We start from the raw sequence: 17410 nt of genomic DNA, 5'->3' as shown, positions 1-17410 counted from the left end.
AGAGGAGATAGAACTGGAATACAAAAAAACAGCACAAACTTTAAATAAATTCTACCATATACATTCACCACGAAATATTTTATTTAAATTGCCAGAATCTCTCTCTAGACACCTAATCGCTTAAACAGTCAAAGGAAATGCAACCTCATACTCTGCTATTCTTGTAAGTTAACATTTTGAGATGTAAGAACCCTCTACCACCTGCCTACATCTGTCCATCTAGATTTTCTGTGTTTGTACTACAGGTCTAAAAAGAGATTAAGAGATTATGAAAAACCTTAAAGCCTGATTTTCAGAAGCATCCATCCTCTGAAACATCAGGCCCCTTAAAGTGATCCAACAGAGTGCCCCAGAATCGAAGCACCCATAACAATAGTCACCTTTGAATGTTTAGACCATTATGTTTATCCACTTCAATGCCCCTATTTTCTAGTTGCTTCACACAAAGAACCCTGACTGACTTTCACATAAAAGGCTCTTCATGCTTCTGCAGTTTACCTGGCACTTTGTATTTTTAACCACTGGTTAATATTTCTGCGGTGTGGTAACACCTCCAGTGAATTTTCACTAGCTCATTCATTTCAGATGAGAATAAATTACTACTCAGAGATGACATTGCTCAATGCAGAAAAGACAAAAGCAAAAAACAAATGCTATCTGAAGTTCTCGCTGAAGATTTGAGGTTTAATTAGACAGCCATCCTTATAGATAAGAAATGTGCCATTCCAAAAGCATTTGACTTTTCTGATAAGGTAAATTTTTTTGATATATTTGAATAAGCTAAAACAAATGTTGCAAATATGATGGGGACAGACCCTTTCTCATTGAGCGCTCCCACTGCAATGATTTCATCAGGACTGCCCAGGGAGTGTCTCAGAATCTGATCCTAAGCGTATTAAAGCTCAATAGCCTAAAAACCTGACTTTTTAAAATACACACACACACACACTCTTATGCCAAGAGCCAATGGGCACTATCAAGCCACAACGTAATCACAGTCCAAAACCAAATTGACCTATCTGCCAACTGGTGATCAAACACTGCAACATACTAAGCCAGTTAGAGTCTCTGCTCTCTAGTGGTTGGATGTGCTACGTTCAAATGTACTCACAAATGCAATGAAAAGTTGGCCCTTTATGGATAGCAGCTCTCTTAGGTGAACCAGAAAGGAAGTGGTAGGAGCAGTGCTAAGTAATTCTTGGCTGCAGTTTATTATTTGCATATGAAACTATGTAGGACAAAGCTGTAGAACCTATATGAATAATGATCTCCTTGTAAAAGATAAGGCTTTCAGATATAATGCAAAACAAGTAATTTGTTCTTGAGCCAAAACTTTGTACTCTGACTCTTAGCCAGAAGTGAGCACTAGTTACAGTACAGGCTTCCTAATGGATAAGATGCTTCTGGCCTGTCACTTTCCTATTACATTGTTCCACAACAGACCTACACAAGTTCCGCCCTTTCCCACATCACAGTCCACATGCAAAGAGTGTTGTCACGCCCAACGTTCTTGGTGCATTCTTTAACAACTATCCTCATTATAGGATGGCACCACTACATACCACCCTCCCTGCACAGCATCAAGATTCACAAAACCCCCCAAAGTACTGCAAACAGAAACTAACAAGAAAGAAAATAAAATATCTACTACTAATGCAGCACACTCCACCTACAGCCACTACACACAAGAACACACTGAACAAAACTGCACTAATTCACACCTTTAAAATGTGCTGATCAATGAAAGATCAGTGGTCAAGCACATATTCTCCAGTCAAGACCACATAGCAGTTAAGACTCCCACCTTCACTCAGCAACACGGAAACTCTGTTAGACAACACTGTATATCCACTGTTGACCCACACAATCCTCTCAGGATACTTAAGATATCATACTCCCATAATACAAAAGAGCACTGGCAGGTCAGCCATCCTCTTCCCATCCAGCCTTAAAATACAGAAGAAGATCTCCAGGAACTGAAAAAATTATTTGAATATATCCACTCAACTTGCATGTCAACAAACAAAAGTCAGACTTACATCCTTCTAATCTACAGACCTCCAAACAAAAGGTTTCCTGTTGGAATGGACAGAGATGCTGATCATTATGATGGTGACCTTGCCAAGGATCATTGCCTAGAAGACCTCAAAAACTACATGCAGCCACCCACACACACTTCCCTGAGGCTATGGCCCAAAATCTATCAAACTCCAGGCAATGTCTGGATCATGCATACAACCTGGCACACACTAGACCTGATCTATGGATTAGGAGTTCACAAAGGGATAGCTTTCCTATCCTGAGATAGGCACATTTCCTTCTCCAACCAAAGACAAAATTCCAAATACCCAGAAAGTGCGACAGCCCTGTTAGTTAGATTATGGAGCCACTTAAATCAGGGGTTCTCAAACTGGGGGTTGGGACCCCTCAGGGGGTTGTGAGGCTACTACATGGGGGGTCGCGAGCTGTCAGCCTCCACCCCAAACCCTCCTTTGCCTCCAGCATTTAGAATGGTGTTAAATACATTAAAAAGTGTTTTTAATTGATAAGGGGGGGTAACATTCAGAGGCTTGCTATGTGAAAGAGGTCACCAGTACAAAAGTTTGAGAAATCCTGACCTAAATTAATATTAAAAAGTCATTCCCTACCAAATAGCAAAGGAGAAAAAGATCTGTTGAAATACTATAACCATACACACAGTACAACAGCCATAGACACACTGACAGCACAAATGAGCTCTTTTCTCCTATTTCTATGTTCTCTGAAGATCTGTGACAAATGAAAAAGGAGGAAAGAAAATTTGGGCACTGATGTGTAAATTGAAGGCAGTAGCAGACAGACTTCAGCACAAGAAATGTTTGCACTCCTTTTCCACAACTGTGAGGGAAGGCAAAGAAATGTTTTCTTTTCAAACACCTGCAGCCTTTTAATGACAACTAGGAGAGCTCTTCAGCACAGTGATTCACTTCATAATCCCTGGTTGCCTCCAAAAATCACTCCGGACACCAGCATCACATGGTCTGAAGAACTGTAAGCTATTGCATAGCATAGATCAACTGAATCCAGGAGGACCTCCCCAAATAACAGGAAATGTATGATGTCAGGACTGGAATCAGTCTTTACTTTTTCCATTCACATAGCAAAAGAGACACTTAAAGCAGTAAAGTGCATTTTAGCCATGAGTTGTAACTCAGACTTCTGCTCCTCGTGGTAAGAGAAGATCATCCAGGATCACATGTAGCCTCTACTGACAGATAATTAATGTCTCTTTTGAAGTGGAAAACTTACTACTCATCTTAGAGCATGCAACTGTTTGGACAGTAATGAAGAAGTCATCACCTGACCTTCTGGATCTAGCAAATTACAGCTCAGCATATAACCTCACTTTCATGGGCAATTTTGATAATGGCTTTAGTCATGCTGATGGATGACTTCCTCTTCTCCACTGACAGTGGGAGGATATGTGTTCTTGCTAAATCTCTCCATGGCATACAGTAATGTGGACAATTAACTATTGTAAATAGAATTTAAGGAAATGATGATAGATAATTTAAAATATTTTCACAGTTATCATTTTAGGATGCTTTAGGACAAAGCTTTCATTGTGAGATATTAGTTATCAAACTCCCATAATTTATTCATTAAGTAAGATGGAATTTGTGTAGCTAACATGGTGAAACTTTCTCCAAGGCGTCATGTAACTGGAAAGGAACAATCTCTGTTTCAACAATATCTGTTAGTATCACACATTTTTATCTCTGAAGACATGTTGCGTACAACAAAGTAAAAGATAGCATTGTCCAACATTCTGTTTCACTGCTTCTCAAATATCTTAGTAAAATAGCTTTCTTCCCATTAATCTTTTACAACAAATAACTTAGGTATGGTCATAATTGTTCCAGATGCTGTAAATAGTAATAAAGTGAAACAAGTGATACAAATCCTTTACAACAATCCACATGATATGTCTCTCAAACCACTTATTTATATCACAAAGGATTTTTCACATTAATTAGAAAACTATCAATTAATTTATAAACACAAGAATTATGAGCAAAATTTCACCAGTCAGCGGATTCCATTTGTTTATAATGGTAACCATTTGCTATATATGCCCAATCTTTTCTTTTCTCCTCCACCTCTTTCTTTGGCAAAATTGAGAGGAAGAGAGAAGACAAAAACAAATGATGATTTAGCTTGGTTAAAATATAGTTTTTGGCTACTGTTTAACACCAATATTTCCAGTCTCTGGACACATTCCCTAATCTAACTGTGAAAAAAGTTAATTTAATAGTATGCAGTACCCACCAAGTATGGCTGTAAATTATTTTGGGAAGCGGGTGGGGGTTGAACACATGGATATAGTTAAGGTAAAAACAGATGTTTGTTACTTTTCTTTGCAGAAACACTCAGAATCTAAGTCAAAATTGCTTTTTTCATGTTTATGTCTGAAAACTATAAAACTGAATATGAGAGAAGGAGGGTGGAGGGGGAAATGGAGGGATACAGAGAAAAAGAGGAAGAATGCAAGAAGCTCTAAAGTTTTAAACTCAAATTATGAAAACGATGAAGGCCCTTCAAATGAAAAGGCAAGTTATAACATTAGATGATCTTCAGATTTAAAGTCCCTAATGGAAACAAGTTAAGAGTTGGGTTTTATCAGTTATAGAGTGCACACTCAGTTACATAGCAACAAATTGTCTATGAGTCTGACAGCAGAGCATGTCCATGTGAAAATGTGCACCGCATTTTGCATGCACAATTACAATAGTTACACTCCTATTAGTCTTATTATATAATAATGCACTGACAGGCAGAATTGGAGCCCACTTTCTGAAAGTGTGCTTTTATATAGCTAAATGCAAGCATTTTCAGTTACTACTATGCCAGTAGGATTTAAATGCTGAACGTTTGAAAGAGTAGGTGATATAACATCAAGCATGTGTTAAGTCCAGGAAAAGCTTTGGGTTCATCCTTTCTCTTTCCACCCAGCATTTATGCCCAGGATACAACAGTGCTTGCAAAAGTAATTACTTCGGCTTTTTGCCTCCCTTACCTCATCACTGGATATTCAAAAAGATTTACGCACATGTTCCTCAGTGATTTCTACTGGCTTGAGCAATATGCAACTATGATTGCTTGCTTTTCCTTTTTTCCACCCAAATGTTGCTTAACAGCACTAGAGAACACTGAATATTGGAAAGGTTTCCAATCAGACAGTGAAACTGAGTGCCTAATGGCTGACTGACTAGCTTTGCTCCCCTCTGGGATCATGATTAAAATCAAGCTTTGATAACAGTGATTGAAAAACTATTCTGATCAGATAGTTACTTAAAGGTTCTAAGTTAAGGGTCTCAGTTAAATTCCTCGTGTACTACAATCTAGATAACATTAACCACGGTGAACAAGCATGGTTCACAACAATTTGATAAACGTGCTGGAAACAGGCTGAAGATTAAAGAGGAGAATGTCCTTTCCCTTATTAGATTTTAAATCTACCAGATCACAACTGTCAATAATTGCAGTATATTTGCTGTGTACTTGCCCTGGTGATATACTACACTTTTGGTCTTTAGTAAAAAATGGTTACCTACCTTTTTGTAACTGTTGTTCTTTGAGATGTGTTGTTCACGTCCATTACACATTAGGAGTGCGTGCGCCACATACACAGACGTCGGAAACTTTTTCCCTTATCAACTCCTGTAGGGCCGGCAGGGGGGTCCCGCCAAAGTGGCGCCCCGCTCTGGTGCATATATATCCCAGCTGGCCCGACCCTCCCTCAGTTCCTTCTTGCCGGAGACTCTGACAGAGGGGAAGGAGGGTGGGAAGTGCAATGGACGTGAAAAACAGTTACGAAAAGGTAGGTAACTGGTTTTTCTTCTTTGAGTGATTGTTCACATCCATTACACATTAGATGACTCACAAGCTTACCATACAAGGAGGGTAGGAGTCAAGGAACAATTGATTGAAGCACAACCCTGCCAACTGCTGCATTCTCTCTGGCCTGGTGATGGACTGCGTAGTGGGCTGTGAAAGTGTGTACTGGCAACCAGGTGGCTGCTTTACAGATCTCCTGGAGCGGAACCTGTGCCAGGAAGGCTGTCGAGGACGCCTAAGCCCTAGTCGAGTGAGCCGTGATCGCCGGGGCTGGCACTTTGGCAAGCTCATAGCATGCGCGGATCCACGATGATATTCGCTGCACTGAGATAGGGCGGCCCTTCATTCTCTCCACAATGGCAATGAACAACTGTGTTGACTTGCAGAAAGGCCTGGTTCATTCCAGGTAGAACACCAGGGCCCTACGGACATCTAGGGTATGCAGGCTGCAGTGACTCGGGTCCGTGTGTGGTTCGGGAAAGAATATTGGTAAACAAATGACCTGACCCATGTGGAACTGTGAGACCACTTTAGGGAGGAACTTAGGATGTGGCCTCAGCTGCAGCTTGTCCTTATAAAAACTATATATGGGGGTTCCTAAGTGAGGGCCCTCAGCTCTGATACTCTCCTCGCTGACATAATGGACACCAAAAACACCACCTTCCATGAGAGATGCATGAGAGAGCAAGAGGCTAGGGGTTCAAAAGGTGGTCCCATGAGCTTAGTTAAGATCAGGTTAAGGTTTCAAGGGGGAACCGGTGGGCACGAGTAGGGAAACACCCTCTCCAGCCCTTGGGAAATCGGACTACTGTGGGGTTGGAAAACACGGAATGCCCAGACTCCCCCAGGAGGAATACTGATATGGCGGCCAGATGTACTCTGATTGAAGAGGAGGCGAGACCCTGATGTTTGAGGTGCAGAAGGTATTCTAGTATCGATGGAATGGAGGCCTGAAGAGGCTGTATGAGCTTAGGTTCGCACCAGTAAGAGAATCTCTTCCATTTGGAGAGGTATGCCGCCCTTGTGGAAAGTCTTCTGCTACCGAGGAGAATTTGTTGAACCCCGTGGGAGCACCTATTTTCCTTAGCTTTTAGCCATAGCAATTCCACGCCATGAGATGTAGAGACTGCAGGTTCGGGTGGAGCAGGCGACCCCTGTCCTGCATGATTAGATCTCGGTGCAGGACAGGGCAATCGGGGCAGTCACTGACAACCCCAACAAGGTTGTAAACCAATGCTAGCGTGGCCAGGCTGGTGCGATGAGAATCACCATCGCTTTGTCCCTGTGGACCTTGAGCAGAACTCTGTGGATGAGTGGGAGTGGCGGGAAGGTGTACTTCAGACTCCCGCCCCATGGAAAAGCGAAGGTATCTGCAACCGAGCCTGGGCTGAGGTTTTGGAAGGAACAAAACCGAGGGCATTGGCTGCTGTCCTTGCTGGCAAAGAGATCTATTTGGGGAAAACCCCACCTCTGGAAGACTGATCTCAGGACGTGCACTCTTAACGTCCATTCGTGCACTTGGTACGATCTGGTGAGGCAGTCCGCCAGCTTGTTTTTCACCCTCGGAAGGTATGACACCACTAGTAGGACTGAGTGGGCTATACAAAAGTCCCACAGGAGAAGCACCTCGTGGCAGAACAGGCACCATCTTGCTTATTTATGTAGAACATGGTGATAGCGTTGTCCATCAGAACTGTCACACTGTGGCCTTCTGTGGTACCGTGAAAGGTCTGGCAGGCGAGGCGAACTGCCCTTAGCTCCTTCGCATTGATGTGGAGTGACAATTCCTCCCTGGACCACAACTTCTGCATTTGCATATCCCTCAAATGAGCTCCCCAGCCTAAGTCTGATGTGTCTCGGTGGGCTGTGTGTAGTGAAGGGGATCCCTTCGCAAACTACCTGCTGATGGAGCCACCAGTGGAGGGAGTCCAAGACTCAAGCCGGGATTGTCACTACAAGGTCCAAGGGGTCTCTGCTGGGGCGGTATGTTTGGGCTAGCCACAGTTGCATAGGTCTGAGTCTCAGCCAAGCATATTTGACTACATGGGTGCACGCTGCCATGTGCCCCAAAAGCTGCATGCAGCATCTGACTGTAGTTGTGGGGAACCGTTGCACAGGGATTACAGTTTGCTGGATGGCTAGGAACCTGGAAACCGGTAGGCTTGCTCGTGCCTGTACCGAGTCCAGGACTGCCCCTATGAAGTGTAGTCTTTGCGTAGGTATCAGTGAGGACTTGGGCACATTGACTAGGAGACCTAGCTTGTGGAACAAGTCTAGTGCCAACATCACGTGGGAACGGACTGTGTCCTCGGACCTGCCCGCGAGAAGCCAATCGTCCAAGTACAGATATACCTGCCTTTTTCTTTTTTGAAGAAATGCTGCTACCACTGACATGCATTTCGTGAATACTCGTGGGGCCTTCGCCAGGCTGATGGGTAGGACCGTAAACTGGCAATATGGTGAACCACAGGAACTGCCAGAGAGCAGGGTGAATGGTAACATGAAAGTACGCATCCTTCATATCGAGGGCAGCGTACCAATCCCCCAGATCCAGGGAAGGGATAACAGAACCAAGGGAGACCATGCGGAAGTGGACCTTGACTAGGAATTTGTTGAGACTAGGTAGGTCCAGAATGGGTGGAAGACCCCCCTTTGTCTTGAGGATCAGGAAGTACCTGGAATAGAACCCTTTCCCTCTTAGGTCTGGAGGGACCTTCTCCATTGCCCCTGCCCTGAGAAGGGCCTGAACCTCCTGCATCAGGAGTTGCTCGTGTGAAGGGTTCCTGAAGAGGGACAGGGATGGGGGGTGGGAGGGAGGGGACGAGGACAACTGTAGAGTGTATCCCACCTTCACCGTGCGCAGGACTCAACGGTCTGATGTTATATGGGACCATGCACGATAGAAATGGTACAAACGGTTCATGAAACAGAGGGGAGGATCCAGTGAGGGGCTTGGTGTGCTGTCCTTGAGCGCACCTTCAAAATCCCTGCTTGTTGCCGGGTTATGGCTTGCCCTGGCCCTGGCCCTGGCTAGGCGTGTTGTTCCACCTACGCCTATTATCTCTGCCCCTTTGCGGTAAGGTTCCTGCCTGAGGCGAGGATGGTACTGTCTTTGTGGTGGTGCTTGGGGTTTAAAAAGCTTCCTCTGTGTCGCCGGGGGGGGGGGCATTCCCAACATCTTGAGGGTTGCCCGGGAGTCTTTAAGGCTATGCAGCCTTCTGTCCATTTGGTCTGAGAACAAGCCAGACCTTTCGAACGGGAGATCTTGGAGGGTGTTTTGGACCTCTGCTGGAAGGCCTGAAGCCTGCAGCCACGCCGAGCGTCTCATCACCACTCCCAACGCTATTGTCTAGCAGCCGCCGAATCAAGCGAGGCCTGCAGGGAGGTTTTGGCTACCGCCTTCCCTGCATCCATGATGGTTTTGAACTCAGGCTGTGAGCCCTGGGGCAAAGAGTCCTTGAACTTGGAGACTGCTGCCCAAGAATTAAAATTGTGTCTGTTTAGGATCACTTGCTGATTTGCGATCCTCAATTGTAGCCTCCCCCGATGAATAGCTCTTTCTGCCAAAAAGGTCCAACCGCTTCGCCTCCTTGGCCTTAGGGGCCGGGGCTTGTTGTCCATGCCGTTGCCATTCGTTGACTGCAGACACAACCAGCCAACAGGGTGGTGGGTGACAGAAGAGGAAGTCAAACCTCTTGGAAGAGGGGAAGTACTTCCTCTCTATGCCCTCTGCTTTTGCTGCACTGGAGACTGGTGTTTGCCATACTGTCTTATAATTGGACTGTATTGCTTTTATGAGCGGGAGCATGATTCTGGATGGGCATTCAGGGCTTAGGATGTCCACTATGGGATCCTCCTGCTCTACCATCTGCTCTGCCTGCAAGTCCAAATTTTGGGCCACCCTGCAGAGCAGCTCTTGGTGTGCCCTGTGATCAATTGGGGGAGGCCCTGAAACCACTCACGGCCTCATCTGGGGAGAACAAAGAAGTTAAAGCCTTTTGTGCCTCATCCTCTAGCCCTTCCTGCGCCTCTTCACAGGCTAAGGGCTCCTCTGGGGTTTGCCCAGCCGAGCGTGTCTGAGACAGCACCGGGCTCAGTGCTGTCCCGGCCTGTGATGCATCCGGCAGTCTGGAAACCATGGCCTCCTTGTGAGAGGAGGGGTGCCCATGCGGGGAGCAGGAACAATGTCCTGAAAAGCCAGACCTCGATGTTCTGGAGAGGGACCCTTGCTGCTGGTGGTAGGCCCATGGAGTCCAGAAAGGCCACTGCCCTGGCGGGCCCCACTGTGGGTACCATGAGGCTTGGTGTTCTCTGCTGGCTGGTGCTCTGTGGGCACAGCCAGAGCGGCCCGATTCCACCCCAGAGTCCACGGACGGTGACCTCGAGGGCCACGGCAGTGCCAAGGAATGGTGCCAGTCAGGGACTGGGGAGTAATCTCGTATTGACCAGGAACGGGAGTGGCGTCTTGCTGACTGGGACCCTGGATTGATACCGGTACCCCAGAGACTGGGAATGATGGCCAGCGGTCGGGCCCGGCCTTGAAATGTCCTGGTGTTCGCTTGGAGGCAGAACCAGGGAACTCTGGAGTGGCAGGGCTGGTGCCGAGCGTGGGCTGGGACGAGACGCCTTCGAGGCCCGCTGAGTCAAGGGCACTGGGAGTCTACTGAGGCGGAGCTCGTCCGGGACCAACGCCAGTAACGGTGCCGGGATGGTGACCTCGGTGGGTGCACCAGAGCTGGTTTGCCTCTGGACGGCAGTCTCGGTGCTGGAGGCTTCTCCTTGGCCGGGAGGGGGCTCGCTGCGGACAATTCAATGAGGTCCTTTGCTGCCTCAAATGTGTCTGGCATGGAAGGCTGTTCTGGGAGCTTTTCCAGCCCTTCCTCTTCAAACGAGACGCTTACCCCGGGGCTCGACAGACCTTTCGGTGCCAGAGCCACTAATACAGGGGTCTGTTCCGGGGCAGCACTGCCCTTTCGCGCACTTGAGTCCTTCATGGGCACTGCTCTCTTATGTGAGGAGAGCCCTCGGGCCTTGGGTAGGCCCTTCGACAGGGCCTGTGAAGTTGACTGGAGCCGGGGCAAGACGTGTTGTCTCGGTGCCGTAGGCTTGGTGTGCCCCACCAGTGCCAGGTCACAAATCGATGCTGGGGCACTCCGCACCGAGGCCGCCAGAGCCGTGGGATGGTCCGAAGTTGAGGCCTGTAACGCAGCCTTCGTGAACATCTGCTTCAATCGAAAGTTTCTTTCTTTCTTAGTTCTTGGCTTGAAGGCCTTACAGATTTTGCAGCGCTCTGTCTGATGCAATTCGCCAAGGCAACAGAGACACGCTGCCCAGGGCCAGTGCCGGAATTTATCCATACCTAGAACAAAGGAAGCTTAACTATCTACTAAGAAACTGTTAACTACTAACAAACAACACTGATAACTGCTAACGATGCTAAGGGACACTCTCAATGGAGAGATAGGAGTTGTTCCAACGCTGCCAGGGACGATAAGAAGGAACTGAGGGAGGGTTGGGCTGGCAGGGATATATATGCACCAGAGTGGGGTGCCGGTCTAGCAGGGAGCCCCTGCCGGCCCGATGGGAGCCGCTAAGGGAAAAAGTTTCCGACGTCCATGCACGCGGCGCATGCACACCTAATGTGTAACGGACATGAACAATCACTCAAAGAAGAACTTTAAGAACTCAGTCCTTTTAATAATCACAATTCCTTTACCTGGAACAGCTCAACTATTCACCTAATTTTGCTGTTTTAAAAAGAATGCAGAATTTACATTTTTTTCAGTAGAACTCTAACAAGCATAAAAAAGAAAGAGGTGGGGAAAGAAGTGATGACAGATCAAGAGTTACACTGTATTCTCCATAGCTTTGTGACATTCTTATAAAGCATGTGTTATGTCCTCCCTCCAGTATCTAGTCAACATAGAGGATAACAGCCTGCTACTGATGCCAGGTAATTGAGTTACCATTTCAGTTCAAATAATAGAGGTCTGTGCTTGGATGTGGAAACCATGTTCAAACCCTCCTGATAACCTCTACTAGTTCATTAGTAATAACACTCATCAAACACTTATACATTTATTTAAAATATTACAAATGCCCAAAGTCTATGGCTGACATTCTGCATTGGGGATAAAATGCTTTAAAAAAAACAAAACTGTGCAAGTACATATGAAAGCACTATCAAAAGGCAGAAATGAGAACTAACTAATGTCAAATGGACCACAATGATTGGAGCATAAATTCCTTACATTCTAAAAACAAAAACTAAACTTAACTAAACTAAACCAAACCCCAACCAAATCACACCACATACTTGGTGTTGCCTTAGATAAAGATTTTATAGAAACTCCAATTATTTATCTTAGCTCAGAAAAGTTTCTATACTTGCCTCTTGGGAAACTACTAACTTTACTAGTTGTGTATTATTTTTCAACCCTTAAATATTAAGACCTAAATATTTTTTTCAAAAAGATTTGCATTGTTGGGTACTTTTGTTATACCTGGTATTGTTAGTATCAAAGAGCTGTACATAAGCATGAATGTTGTAGCTGAAGGGGAAAGAAAAGTATTATGATGTACTCAGCAGTTTGTAAAAAAAACACTCTAAGCATATTTTAAAATACATTAAAAGTCTGCTGTGAAAAAGCAATCATATATGAAAAAGTTATGTATTTTTAGCTAGACAAATTATGAGTAGACTGTTGTATCTAATTACATGGCAGTCATTGAGGTAAAACAGGAAATAATCACAGTTTGTGAAAATATGAATAGATTTCCCCATCAGGGTCACATAAATTGCTCCAATCTGAGTTTATACATTCCAGGCATATTAAATTGAGGCCTAGCACAGCCTCACTGCAATCTCCAGTTCATGCAGCTGTCCATCTACTACAGTGTAATCCCAGCTGCCAATCTGAAAGAAACCAGTTAGTCAGAGCAGACACAACCAAGAGAAACAAATGTCACTCAATAATGTTCAGAGGCACTGGTTCATGGATAATTTCAAACAGTATCTCTGTCTGGAACACTGATGTGCTCATTCAAAACACCTAAATCTCTGGCTACTGGAAATAAGCAGATAAAAAAGTAGAACTAGAAAAATGAGTCTGGTAGTACTTCAAAGAGACTGACAAAAAATGGCACAAGAAACCAAAAGAAACTCAGTAAAAACCAATAGATGGGGCAAGAGTGACTAGATTTAGTGCACACAAAAATGTAAATATTTGTGGGAGTGGAGCAGACTGCATCAGGAGATTAGTGATCCCCATATCTCTATATATAAAACAGTCACACCTTTTGCTCTTCTTAAAAAATGTACACCATCATCCATAACATAGTCGGTGCAGGTAAGAAACCCCAAGACCTTACTAATTTCTAGTATTAATCACTCAGTTTAATGAAAACCATTCTTTTACATGGTTCAAGAAATTTTTTTAAAAAATGCTTCTTAAATACAATACATCTATGTGACCCTAAGAATCCCTCAAAGCCAACTGGCAATGGAGTCACAAGAATATCCTGATATGTAAATTCTGGTTCACCAAAGAATATTATGTGAGGTCTTAAATAAAAGCTAGGATCTCACTGGTTGTCATGAAAATATTGTCGTGAAATTGTTGTGAAATGCATGTACAAACACTGTACAAGGAGTTATGTATGTATACTAAAAATACGTTCCTAAAGTCCATATCATTGCAGCATTGACAAACAGGTTTCTGCCATACAAAAGATGTTTATCATTTGTCTCCATCAGTCCACACATAAATCAAGCTTTGCAAGTTAACACAATAGGGAATCAATTACAAAATTACAAATACAAAATCAGTGGGGGGTTGTGAAGTCACCAGGAAGGCAGCACACCAGAGAATAATCTAGGGGGTTGGGAGAGTGCCATCCTGACTCTTAGGAACAATGAACTTTGGAGAACATAAGGTGAAAGCAAAGACGACATCCTTTTATCCTGCACCTTAGTAGTAAATGAACAGCGTATTTACATTCATGAAAACAGAATCTCAGCCAGGCTTGTTTGAAATGCTGCAAAGGATAATGGGTTGTGATAAAGTTCTTCAGACAGATTAGCCTCTTAGTTTATTCTCTAGTTTTTGTATTATGATTTTGTTTTATAGGTAACCTTGTTGATTCTTTATCCTTTTTCACTATCTCTTGAATCTTGAACCTTTGACAATAAACGTCTTGTTGTTTTCACTGTAAATATATCTCAATGCTGTGGTATTGTACAAGGAGATGATCCTGAACTGAATCATTCAAACTCATGCATGCACTGTTCCCTTGGAGTCAGCCAACCTAGTATTACTGTGAGTGTTCAGTGGATAAAGGTCTGGATACTACAGCAGAATGTTTCAAAGGGGTTTAGGGACTCCAATACACCTACTGTTAACTTGCAAGGGCAATATAGGGGTTGGCATAGCCCAGAGGAGATTGTTTGGGTGGCTATCAGGCTGGTGGTATCAGGGAGCTGACACTCACTTAAGTACCAGCAAGTCTCCCTATGGCTGGGAGTGGAGGGGTGACTCTCAGTCCTGGGCATTCCAAGAACTGTCAGAGTCTAGTTACAACTAGAGTTGGTTGAAATTTTTCTGAGAGAAAATGTTTTCAGCAGAAGATGATGATTTGTTAAAATTGAAACATTAGATATTCTTTCGAAAAAACTGAACTGAAGGATTTCAATAAGGTCAAAACATTCTGTCAAAAACAGAAGGTCAAAAACATTTGACCTTATCAGAATGGAACATTTTGATTTTTTTGTTTTGAAATGACTTTGTTCTGAAATTTTATTTTAGAAGGTATAAAATAAAAAGTCAAAATATGATCATTAATCTCACAATGTAGTTTGCAACATTCCCACAAATATTTACATTTTCTGTGCACTAAATCTCATCACCATTGCCCCATCGATGGATTATTTTAATTATTTGAGCTTCTTTTGGTTTCTGTTCCATTTTTAATTCTGATTCGGACAAAAACAAAGGTTGAGATAGCAGAATTTTCTACAAACTGGAAATTCCAGTTCCTACACAACTGTAGGTACAAATACTAGCCATTAACGTGCAGCTTCAGACTTTTCGGAATCTGTCAAAGCTAAAGACGACAAACTAAGAAAAGTCAAATATTTTGGTAAATAGAGAAATACAATTATTTAATTTCACATCTGCATTACTGGATAGTTTAACATCTTGACTGCAAACATTTGGATAGCTGTATTATTATTTTTTTTTATAATATTGGACAGAGTTTTCACCTGGCCTGAATTAACTGTTTTTATCATCTGATAAAATACATCTAACTGTGATTCCATCCAGTATGATTTCCAGTATGGAAACTGCATGGGGACGAACATCTTCAGTATAAGTGACTTCCTTACGCAAGAAACAGGTTCTTCCCTGATGCACTAAAATATTATTGCTTTTGTAAATAAAATAATGAATACTGGGTACATACAACCAGAGTCTTCATCAGTCTGGTTTTTTCATTCATAATGAACAGTTTAAAAGGAAAATATACCAGACAAAGATAATGTAATGTCACGATTATTTCTTAAAGTTTTATTATTTATATTATTTTAATATCATTTTATTGTTTATATTATTATTTTTGAAATTTACACTAATTTTGATTAGGTCACATTTTAAACTGAATGAAAATAACCCCATTATGCTGGCATAACAAGAAATCAGTCTAATGTTACATAGAACTCTCCCGGAGTGTTTGATTTTAGGGATAGAGCTGGTGTGCGGCTATGATATTCCCATATTCATCACTACTGCCAGCTGAAAAAAGTGGGGGAAATTAGAATATATTCATCATTTTTGGACAGGCAGGGAACATTCTGAGTTATTGCCTTATTTAAAACTGGCAAAAAAATATATTGTGAATATCTAAAATTCACCAGCCAGGCAGAAATGAAAATATGAAGAGCCTATGGGGTCTGATGCCCTCTCCTGTACTGATAGCTCCACAAGCCAGATCAAGCAGGAAGAAGTGAAAAGTGGTTGGGCTGAAGATTTCTATTCCTGTTGAATTTTACACAGGGCTGAGAAAACAGTTGTTGTTACTGAAGTTAAGTCAAAGGCAACTACAACTCATTCTTTATGACATAACAATGTTGCCTGCAGAAAGCAAGTCAATATTAAAGACTAATGTTAGCACAAGAAAAAAATGGATATAAACTGCCCATCAACAACTTTAGGCTTGAAATTATATGGAGGTTTCTAACCATCGGAGGAATCAAGTTCTGGAACAGGGTCCCAAGGGGAGCAGCGGGTGCAAAAAAACTAACTTGTTTCAAGATTGAGCTTGATAAGTTTATGGAGGGGTGGTATGATGATGTTTCTTCCAGTGGTGTATGGCCCATCTGCAACTATTGTTAGCAAACATCTCCAATGGCCAGAGAGGAGACTCTAGATAGGGAGGGCTCCGAGTTACTGAATTCTTTCCCAGGTGTCTGGCTGGCAGGTCTTGCCGAATGTTCAGGGCCAGGAAGGAATTTTCCCCAGGTCAGATGGCAGAGACCCTGGAGGTTTTTTGCCTTCCTTTGCAGCATGGGTATGGGCTACTTGCTAGTTTGAATTTCAGTAAATGGTGAATTCTCTATAAATTGAAGTTTTTAAATCAACCTTTGTGGACTTCAGTACCTCATCCAGCGGTTATGGGTCTACTACTGTACTGGGTGGGTGAGGTTCTGGGGCCTGTGACATGCAGGAGGTCAGATGATGATCATGATGGTCCCTTCTGGCCTTAAAGTCACAGTCACAACTGCCAGACACAGGTGTACACTCTTACCTACGTTAATTAGGTCTGCTTACTCAGAAGCACCACATATTGGCCACGGACTGAGCCAGGATACTCGAATTGATGGAAAAATGTCCAAATCGTGGGGCATATCTTATGTTCTTACATTAGTAATGCTCCCTTTATTAGAGTAAAAATGTTTATAGTTCAATTAAATATAAAAGTTTTACATTTAAAACTAAATTTCCCAAGCTCCAAAGAAAATGTTTTTCAATTGCCACAACTGAAAGTTGACCTGGAAGATTCCCCACCCCTAGTACTTTTCAGTCCTGACTTGATATCACAATAGCATTTACCCACCAAGCATCTAATAATCCACTAATAATAATAACCCACTAATAATCTTTTCCTTTGTGGCCTGGCCAGCAGGAGGGACTTGTACGGCAAATCATTCATCTCTCTCCTCCCCATGAAATCATTACCTCTGCAACAGGACTCCTCTCCACAAGGCTTCAGAGGAAGAGATCAGAGTCCAGCACACAGCACTGTTGACAAGTCAGTCTCTGGCTGGTCATGAAAATAATGTGTTTGGTTTTGATTATATTCTTTTTAAATCTGGCACCATTTTATGGTATTTTTTTAATGCTGGTTTTCAATTAAAACTAGACTAATCCTTAACATTTATTTGGCTTTTCACGCACAGTTCCTGTGCTGCACTGTGTCAAATATACCATCTGGGCAGCACACTTCTGGCCAGTGATGCTTCAAAGATTGTTTCTAC

At 43.2% G+C, this 17410-nt stretch overlaps 1 protein-coding gene across 1 annotated transcript in view; it reads right to left on the bottom strand.

Annotated features, from left to right (window-relative positions):
- The window catches only part of LOC115652057 (lipopolysaccharide-responsive and beige-like anchor protein), a 93760-nt gene that overhangs the window by 48646 nt on the left and 27704 nt on the right, over positions 1-17410 (bottom strand). The gene's annotated exons all lie outside the window — the stretch shown is intronic.

The sequence above is a fragment of the Gopherus evgoodei genome, chromosome 5 (assembly GCF_007399415.2).
Source record: "Gopherus evgoodei ecotype Sinaloan lineage chromosome 5, rGopEvg1_v1.p, whole genome shotgun sequence".
Classification (NCBI taxonomy): domain Eukaryota; kingdom Metazoa; phylum Chordata; order Testudines; family Testudinidae; genus Gopherus; species Gopherus evgoodei.
This window is presented reverse-complemented; position numbering and strand designations above follow the sequence as displayed.